At 34.0% G+C, this 10665-nt stretch overlaps 1 non-coding gene across 1 annotated transcript; it reads right to left on the bottom strand.

Moving 5' to 3' along the window:
• Positions 1 to 10170: 10170 nt before the first annotated feature.
• LOC141413112 (U6 spliceosomal RNA) lies at positions 10171 to 10277 on the bottom strand. Its single transcript, XR_012437936.1, has one exon. It is a non-coding gene; the product is annotated as a U6 spliceosomal RNA (small nuclear RNA).
• Positions 10278 to 10665: the final 388 nt, after the last annotated feature.

The following is a 10665-nucleotide window of genomic DNA, read 5'->3' as shown; positions in this document are numbered from 1 at the left end:
TTGGGTGTTGAGTTCTGGTTTTATTCCATTGCAGCCTCATAGAATACGGGTAGTCATTTCAACTTCATTTTTTTGGGAGTGGAGGTTGTGGTAGGAACTCATGGTTTCATGCTTTCAAAGCATGTGCTCTTCTGCTTGAGCCACACTTTCAGTCCATTTAACTCTGGTTATTTTGGAGATGGGGTCTCATGAACTATTTGCCCAGGCTGGCCTCAAACTGTCATCTTCCTGATCTCAGCCTCCTAAACATTTAGGATTATAAGCAGCAGCCACCATGCCCAGCTCTACTTCAACTTTCTTATTATTTTTATTTTTTGGCACTACTTGGACTTTAACTCAGGGCCTTCACCTTCAGCCACTCCACTAGCCTTATTTTTGTGAAGGGATTTTTGAGAAAAGGTCTCATGAGTATTTTGCCTGGGCTGGCATCAAACCTCGATTCTTCTGATCTCTGCCTCCTGAGTAGCTAGGATTACAGATGCAAACCTTCGGTGCCTGGCTCAGCTTTCTTATATTTGCTAGGACTTGCTTTGTGTCCTAAAATATTATTGATTTTGGGGAAAATTCCATGAGCTGCTGAAAAAAATCGTATTGTATTGCTGCTGAATGAAATAAGCTCCAGATGTCTATTAAATCCATTTGGTCTATATTGTCATTTAATTCTTTGATTTCTTAGTGGAATTTTTGGTCTGGATGACCTATCTATTGGTTATAGTGAGATTTTGAAGTCTGACACTATCATTGTGTTGTGGTTCATCTGTTCTCCTAGGTCCAATAGTGTTTGTTGAATAAATTTGGGTGACAAATTTATGTTAATAATTATTATTTCCTTTTGATATATTATTAGTTTTTCTAATATAAAATGACCTTCATTTTTTCTTCTGAATAATTTAGGCTTGACATCTACTTTATCTGGTATAAACAGAGTCACTCCTCCCTGTTTTGGGGTCATTCTTATGAGTTCAGAAACTGAAAAATCATCCCCTTCACTACCAAGCAGATCCATTGTTGTTTGACTGTGGAACTATTTAGGAGATTTGTTCATCTCTAGTCAATTATTTGATTGGGTGTTTTGGTTGCCTATGTCTTTCCCTTGAATTATTTTCTGTGTACTGTCAGGAGTGTTTAGTGGCTAGAATGATGTGCCATTCTGACCACTGGCCTGGGAATATAACTGAGAGATTCACTATTCAATAGCAATCCAGATATTTACATAAAGAAGAATATCATTGGCAGCATTATCTATATAACTGATCATACCATATATGAAAAGGTCTAGTGTTCTTCTTGTATGGTACATTAGGGGGACAGAAAAGTAAAACTAGTTTGCATAGAATTTACAATTTAAGAAGTAAAAATAAGGTGGATTGAGGGAGGAAATAAGGATGATCAGGAAAAGGAGTGAAGGAGAGTGAGACCTACAGGTAAACAAAACAGTGGGGAATAACGATATAGTTCATTTGTTGTGGAGAAAGATGCTATGGCCATATATTGCAAAATGATAAAGAGATTGAGAGTATTATAAGTAGAATGTAGAAAAAAATCACCAGTATAATGGTTTGTAAACAAAAGATAGAAAAAGTGATGGAAAAAAATGAATTAGCAAGGAAAAAAATGGCAATATAAAAAGTGTAAGTTAAAAGTTATTTTTTTTAAGTCAATATGTTTTCGTTATTGAAAACAATGCATATCTTCTGTGCTGTGTCAGTACACTCTCGTACAATTCCTGGTCTTTAAATTTTTGTTTGCTTGCAGCTCTTCTGTTATGTTTACTCACATTTCTCCTCAGGACCACGGATTGCCCACGTGCAAACTGGAGGTGGCTGGTCTGTCTCTGATTTAGGGCAGCTGGTGGAGTGAGTTGGGGCAGGTCCAGGCATGTGAGGTAGCAGTTGGGGGTCATGGTGAGTCTCTAAGCATAGGTGGTGGAATAGAAAGCTCTCTCCTGCTCACAGAGTCTGTTCAGGTAATCCAATAGCTGTTCTGCCTTATGCATAATGCAATTTTGTTCTTGATTTTTTCACCTATGCCTCCAGTTTAATGTTTTGTTTGGGGAATGAGGGTAAAATCGCTCCTGTCATTGCTGGATTTGTCAGTATGTTAAGGGCTGTAGCTATGTAGCCAGCTCATTTCACACCCTTCCTATATTGGGATAGAGACCTGAATGTTGAATTCTAGTAAGTAGTCTGCTTACTTCCCAACCTTCCTTTGGATAGACACCCTGGGATTAGCAGCTTCACCCCAGTACCTTCTTGGGCAGGTTTAGGAACCTTTAATTAGTCTGCTTAGCTAAGGGTTCTCTCAGGGACTCAGATTCAGCCAGTTTGCCAAATGATTTCTTGGAGGTCAGATGAATTTGCACTCATGTGTTGAGCTGGCTTATGCAGTACCCTTTAGGACTTAAACTGGCTCTTCCACCTGGTTGGTTTCCATGCCTGTCTTTGATCCTGGTGGTGGTGCAGAGAAAATGGTTGGCTTCTATCTGGTGGCCCCAGCAAGGCTTGGCAATGTTCTCCTCTTTCCATGCAATTGTTTGGGTTGTAGGGTGATCCTTGTGAGTGGCTCCTGCAGGAAGCAATTCAGGTCTGGAAAGGGGAAAAAGTAACCAAAACTTTAGGCAGGAAAGGGAGTGAGATGGAGAAGTACTGGGTCTGCACCCTCACACCTGCAACATATGTACACTTCTACAGGTTTATTTAGTGATTTTTCTCTGTAGCTACATTTTTGGTCACACTTTTTTTATGGATACTAATTTTCCCACCTATCCTTGCAGTCAGGTACTTCAGATTTTATTACAGATTCAGGGTGACACAGGGAGTGATGCATGTGAACAATGCAATAATCTTAAAAATTTGAGATGCTTCTCAAATATTGAGATGCTTCTCAAATATTGAGAAGCATTATTGAGATGCTTCTCAATAATCTTAAAAATTTGAGATGCTTCTCTGAGTTGTACTCATACCATTGCAGTAAAGTAATATTTTGTAAAAGCAATATTCCTATTAAAATCAATTTTAATTAGCAGTTTATAAAATTTTCCACCAACATTTGGAGAAATTACAATTGTATACTCCCTCACTGGGTAAAACAATAAATAAATATGTACTATACTGTTTAGGGTTAATTCAAAACTTGAATGAATATGACATTAAATTGACAATGCACATGATTATTTATCATGTGCTAGCAATTTATTAATAATTCGAAGTAAACATTCACAAAATATTTATTATATATTTCTCATTGGAGTTATGATAATGTATACAGTCTAATACAGAGAGAGTATTCACATATCATTCTTGCCTATGTATTATTTCTTATGACCCAAGAAAACTGTAAAGGATAAAAATGTGATTATATGAAAACATGAAACAGAGAAAACAGAAAACTTATCTAATAAGGTAGAATGCAGAAACTTTTATGACAATGTTACATCAGGGATCAGATATATTGAAATTTGAATATTTATTACATGAAGTTCAATGGCTAGAAGTAGCCAAAGGAATAAATAATCTGTCTCTAGATATAATGTGATGTTTTGTTTCTTACAAATAACTGAGATTCAGTTGGTAACAGATGTAAATCAGAGATTAAGGAAGAATATAAAATGAGTCTCGAGGAATCCAGACTACTCAGAAACTTCTGGTCATGCTTAAGAATTGAAACTGAATACTAACAGAAATTTTGAAGTAATTGAGTATATGAATTCTAATGACAAGTTTGGATTAGGATTTTAAAATGAACATTCTGAGACTCTGTAAAGATACTATCTGGGTGATTTATCCCATGACTGGGATAAAGGGTCGGACACAATCATTGTGTGTATGTGGATTTTGATGTGTAAGTGTGCATATTGGTTTAAATGTCTACATTTTTTTCTTGTAAATTTTCAGTGTATTGAGTCAAAAGTAAATCATTTCTTTATGTGGTGTGTTTGGCCCTATGTTTTCAGTAGATTGAACTATTTTCCTTAACTCTTTACTCTTTCTGCAAGAACGGGACCTGCCTGAAACTGAGGAGGGGAGGGGTGGAAGGGTGGGGAAAGAGGGCAGGGTGGAGAAATGACCCAAGTAATGTATGCACATGTGAATAAATGAACAAATAAATAAATAAATACTTATGACATATTTTAAAAAAAGATAACATTGCTGTGTCCTCCTCCTCTGGGAAGAACATTGCCATTTTTCACCAGTGATGGTGATCTTCGACATTGATTTGTATCTATCACCACATCTTACCACATTGGTAGTAGTGTGGAAAGAGACACAATGGGCAAATAGAAGTTTTTCTTCATATTTACTTTCCCCTCTCAACATCTCTTCCTCTTGTCCTCACTTTCATTTAATTTTGGTCCATTTTAAAATTCTTCCTCCTATCAAGTAATGATACTCTATACTATTACCTGGAAAGAAAAAAATAAATATGATTCATCCTTATCGTATATATTAATATGGAGGAGGTTGTGGAGGGAAGAGAAAGATTGTAACTAATGTATAATGCTAAAGGTAAAAGTCAGGGATCCAATCAAAGTACAAAAGGACAATGCAAAATTACCATTATTTTGAAATCAAGAAAAGTGTCTTTATTGCTAGGGATGGTAAGCATTTTTTCATGTGTTTTTTGGCCATTTGAATTTCTTCTTCTGAGAAAGTTCTGTTTAGTTCACTTGCCCATGTCTTTATTGGTTCATTAATTTTGGAAGAATTTAGTTTTTTGAGTTTCCTATATATTCTGGTTATCAGTCTTTGATGTGTAGCTAGCAAATATTTTCTCCCACTCTGTGGGTGTTCTCTTCAGTTTAGAGACCATTTCTTTTGTTGAGCAGAAGCTTTTTAGTTTTATGAAGTCCCATTTATCTATTCTATCTCTTAGTTGCTGAGCTGGTGGGGTTCCACTGAGAAAGTTGCTGCCTATACCTATTAATTCCAGAGTATTTCCTACTTTTTCCTGTACCAACTTTAGAGTTTGGGGTCTCATTTTAAGGTCCTTGATCCATTTTTAGTTAATACTGGTATAAGGTGATAAACATGGATGTAGTTTCAGTTTTTTGCAGATTGCTAAAGGCAATGCACATTAAAACCACACTAAGATTCCACCTCACCCCTGTTAGAATAGCCATCATTAGCAACACCACTAACAATAGGTGTTGGTGAGGATGCGGGGAAAAAGGAACCCTCTTGCACTGCTGGTAGGAATGTAAACTAGTACAACCACTGTGGAAAAAAATTTGGAGGCTGCTTAAAAATCTAAACATTGATCTACCATATGATCCAGCAATACCACTGGATATACCCAAAAGACTGTGACACAATTTCCTCCAGAGGCACCTGCACACCCATGTTTATTGCAGCACTATTCACAATAGCCAAGTTATGGAAACAGCCAAGATGCCCCACTACTGATGAATGGATTAAGAAAATGTGGTATTTATACACAATGGAATTTTATGCAGCCATGAAGAAGAATGAAATGTTATTATTCGCAGGTAAATGGATGGAATTGGAGAACATAATTCTGAATGAGGTTAGCCTGGCCCAAAAGACCAAAAATTGTATGTTCTCCTTCATATGTGGACATTAGATCAAGGGCAAACCCAACAAGGGAATTGGACTTTGATCACATGATAAAGCGAGAACACACAAGGAAGGTATGAGATACTTAAGACACCCAAAAATCTAGATAGCATTTGTTGACCTCAATGCAGAGAAACTAAAGCAAATACTTTAAAGCAACTGAGGCCAATAGGAGAAGGGGACCAGGAATTAGAGAAAAGGTTAGTTCGAGAACAACTAACTTAGAAGGTAACACATATGTACAGGAAATCAATTCATGTCAACTCCCTGTATAGCTATCCTTATCTCAACTAGCAAAAACCCTTGTTCCTTCCTATTATTGCTTATACTCTCTCTTTAACAAAACTAGAGATAAGGGCAGAATAGTTTCTGCCTGGTAGAGAGGGTAAAGGAAGGTAAGGGAGAGATAAGGGGTAAGGGATGGTTGGGGAGAAGGGAGTAGAAATGACCCAAACAATATATGCACATATGAATAAAATAAAAATTAAAATAAATAAATAAAAACTGCAAAAAAAAAAGAGAAAAATGTCTTAAAGATGTTTGTATTTAAGATGATTCCTGCAGTTTTCTTTCTCATGTTCTTCATAATTTCAAAAGCAGCAGTTTTGAAATATACAAGTATATTTGATTTTATTTATGTATATTCTATACCAAATACTAGTATACAAGTTAAAATAATAAAACAGAAAATTTAAATAAAAGCACTGAAACTTTCATTAGGTTTATTATACTAGTTTAAATTTATTGTCTTATCATGTTGGACTCCATGAATACTTTTCATGGTTGTTAATTATATCATCCTTGAAAGTAACATCAGAGTATGAAGTGGAAGTAAATTGCTTTCAATGTTCATAACAATGACAATAAAACATTCAGTTCATATCATTAATAGTTTGTTTGATCCATTAACTGCTTCAAAAATTTTCTAATACTTTAGAGTATAATAACTATATGATAGTTTATTGTCTCTAACCTGCAAAAACTAAACAGAGATTGAAAAATATATTTTCTGACTGCTAATTTTGTGACAAAATCCATTAAATTATGTACTTTAAATTGTTAAATTATATGGTATGTGAATTATCTTAAAAAGTCAATAAATAAGCCATCTACCAAAAATAGTGTTTTGAAGTATATGACATTATATTTCTCTTATAAGTAATAAACTTGAGAAGACTAAATTCTAAATTTATTGGGTGGATCTTCTCCAGGTGGATCTGCTGTTGTGTTATTTCAAGTTTGCAGATTTTTTGCACCTTGCTAATTTTTTGTCCCCAAATCATTGTTCACATATATATATTTAAACCTATTCATGATTATAAAAAGGCACTAGTTGAAGTAAGAGATTTATCTTCCAGTTTGGAGAAAGAATAGAAGAGACAAAATACAAATCATCACCTAATTTACCGCTCTTATAACTCAATTAGTGAGCCTTAAACAGTATAGCAAAATTGATTTTATATAAAGTTTAATTCCCTAAGCTGTGTATCACTCTAAAAAACTGCATAAAACGTAAAATATACAGTTTTATCTTTTTGTGAAATAGAAATTTGGTATGAATTAAAAACCTTGCATTTTGGTAAGGCAATTTTTAGTACATTAAATTGTTCTGTTTAGATATTTGAATTTAAGTAACCTAATTGAAAGTACTACTTCAATTTAACATTGTTTTTTCTAGAGAATGATTAATGAGGATATTAAATGTTAGTCATGCTCATAAGAATAGTTTTAATTGTGACATTTTTTAGATTATACAAAAATCTGTATAATCTTGTAAAGTTTGAACAGTTGCCTAATTAAAGTTTTCCAAATGTTCCTTATATATTTAAACCCAGTGTCTATTTCAGGAATGCTGAAAAGCTCATCCTTTGTACAAATTATAATACAAAGAATAAGAACTTTATGCTTAATGTGCAAAATGTACAGTTTTCAATGTTAATGAAGCTCTTTCAGTATATCTCTTTTCGTGTAAGCGATATTTTCCCTGATAAGTAGAAATGAGGATAAAATAATATATTTGTATTTGGGTCTTTTAAAATGGCCCATTTTTTTCATTGATTTGTTTTCATGTTGAATTACTCTGCATGAGCTTTCACCTTAATTAACATGAGACTATGAAGAAAATAGATTATTAAGTTGGAAATATGTTAGAGAATAGTATAGACAAAGAAATTGGATGTAGGAGTCAAAATAGATTTTCCTTCTGGAGCTATATGTACCATATCAGTCAGCCTTTTTCTGAATTTTTCAGAAGTTTTGTTTAATAACTACAAAATTGTGAATATTTTGAGATATTTCACTTTGTTATTTTTGTATTCACAGTTCAGGGATGTAATTTATGTTTTTTAAATTTTGATTTTTTATTGTGCAGGGTGGGGGTACATTGTGGCATTTACAAAAGTTCTTATAATACATCAAATATATCATACTTGAATTCACCCCCTCCATCATTCTCTTTTATCCCAGCTCTTTCCTTTCCTGGAGTAGCTTCAACCGGTCACATTTTTCCACTTACATACATGTGTATACACTATTTGTATCATATTCATCCTCCTACACCCTTCCCCCACATCCTCCTCCTTGTCACTGGTATCAGCCTCTCCCCACCGAGCAGGATCTATTCTCTCCTCTTGTTCTCTGATTTTGTAAAAGAAAAAATATGATATTTTTGCTTGTTTAAGATAGTTATACCGGGAGTTTCCTTGTGATATTTCCATTTATATATATGTATTATAACCCAACTTGGCTCATCTCCTCTATTGTTCTTCTTTCTATCTTAGTGTCCTTCTTATGGTGACTTCAATGGTTCAAAAATTTTATATTCATTCTTGTTTAGTACATCAACCATATTCACTTTCTTAACTTCCTTCTTTCACCCTCCACCTCTCGTATATGACCTTCCCTTAACATGACCTCTTTTCATAATAGTGCTGTATTTGTATGAAATCTGTATTCTACATATGATAGAAAACATGAAGCCTTTAGCTTTCAGAACTCACTAACTTCATGTAAGATGATATTCTTCAGTTCAATTCATTTACCTGTAAACAACAAAATTTCATTACCTTCTGTGGCTGAATTAAATTTCAGTGTACATAAATGTCACATTTTTCAAGAATGTAATTTAAGGTGCATAAACTGAGCCATACTATTCCAAAACATTCCATGATTTCAACTGTGTTTGCATCTGTTCCCACACTACCTCACTGACAAATGTTTCACTTGATGAACTTCTCAGAGTACTGTACTGGAAGCACATCCCTAACTGTGCCATTCAATAAATAATTAAATTCTAAATAGACACTCTGAATATAATTATCTCCTACTTGAGATTACTAGAGCTTATATCACAAACTTTATTTTGAAGTTTGGAGTACTCTTTGGAAAACTAAATAAGAAGTTGATTATTATAAGGAGAAAATGTGTTCAATAGGTTTCACAATAGTGGTAAGATTTTTGCTCCTTCCATTGTATTAGTTATTATAAAAATGTGTAGGTTCAACGTTATTTTTTCATCACTGTTTTCTACAAAAAAAAAAAAGCCCCAAAGAACGTTATTTAGAGTTGCTCTTGGCTTTATACGAAGTAAGTACTGAAATTTTAATTCAAACTCACATTTTCTGTTATCAATTTCTATCTTAATGAAGAGCCTTATATAACTGCTGCTCGTTATAGTAGCAAAGAAACCTTTTGTAGAAAAGAGCAGAACACAGATGATATGTAATCCCAAATGTTTGCTCATAGGTTAGCTTTGTAAAATGCTTTAATGAGAATGAGAAGAATAAACACAATATTGTGGTTCAACAGCAGAGAGCAAAGATACTTCATAAAGAATTTTAAGTTCAGAAACTTGGCATTTCAAGGCTATTACAAAATTGTTCAGAACAAGGATTTTTCAAGAAATAGGTAGCTTGTGTTTGTTATATCCAATTTCTCCCAACTGAAACTTTTTCCACATTCCTTCATATATCCTCCTTTGAGTATGGGGTCATTTAAAAATTAGAGTACATATAATGATCATTGGTTTTACTAGGATTCTCATTGCGATAACTAGGAACTAAGGGATCACGCAAAGAAGCAGTCAGGATTCAATAATTGCAGAGTGCTCAGTAGGTGACAAGTGTGAAGCAGCCTGGTGAAGTCTTTGGTATGACGAATGAAACTCAGAGTCTGAATTTGAGAGCTTTGGGGGACTTATAGAGAACCCACATATGTGAAAAGTGCCTTCTGGAGTCTGAAGTTTGAAAAGAGACACTATGTGCATTTGAGATACTATGTGAATCCATGACAGAGAATTACCTGTTTGTTTTCCCACTGCAAGCTCATGAAAGAAACACTTCTTACTACAGCTAGGAGCCCTGAACTCCTGCTGCTACTAAAGTTCTATAATAGCATATCCCTGTATCCTTTGTGCCACCAACACTATTAATAATATAATTAAACAGTCCATGTCCTTATATATTCTAAGAATGTTTAACTTTTTCCAACATTGACCACTTTGAGTGAGGGGGAAAGTAGTGGGTGCAGGCGTATAGGGGTACAGACTTGCTGCTAAATGATGGTTACTACTCCTGTCAGGTTCCTTTAAGTATCAGTGACAAATATAGAATAATTCATGAATTTTCATGTCATCCTTGCACAGGGACAATGCTAATTTTCTCTATATCATTTCAATTTTAATATATGTGCAGCTGAAGTAAGCACCTGTAAGAATAATTTTACTGATAATCATTGAAATTTTCATAGGATAATAATATTTTTAGGGTCACAACTGAATTTTAGCTCTTGAATATTACCATTTAGTCTTATAATGATGAATTTATCAATTAACATATCATAAAAATCCGATATGTTGTGAATGTAACTACATAGTTAATAACAAAATAGTAAAATTCAGGAATGTGAAAAAATGGCAAGTCAATATAAACTCCTGGAGACTTGCACATACACATGTATATACCCACATAGACAACTAAAAATTCAACACTTTAAATCTAAATGTCAGTAGACATTCTTGTGTTTGTTAATTTGAAGGAAGGAAGTTGAAAAATAACTAAAAGTACATCTGAAAAAATGAATATGGAAACATAAA

Source organism: Castor canadensis, chromosome 10, assembly GCF_047511655.1.
Source record: "Castor canadensis chromosome 10, mCasCan1.hap1v2, whole genome shotgun sequence".
NCBI lineage: Eukaryota > Metazoa > Chordata > Mammalia > Rodentia > Castoridae > Castor > Castor canadensis.
The sequence above is the reverse complement of the archived record's forward strand: the minus strand, read 5'-3'. Positions and strand labels throughout refer to the sequence as shown.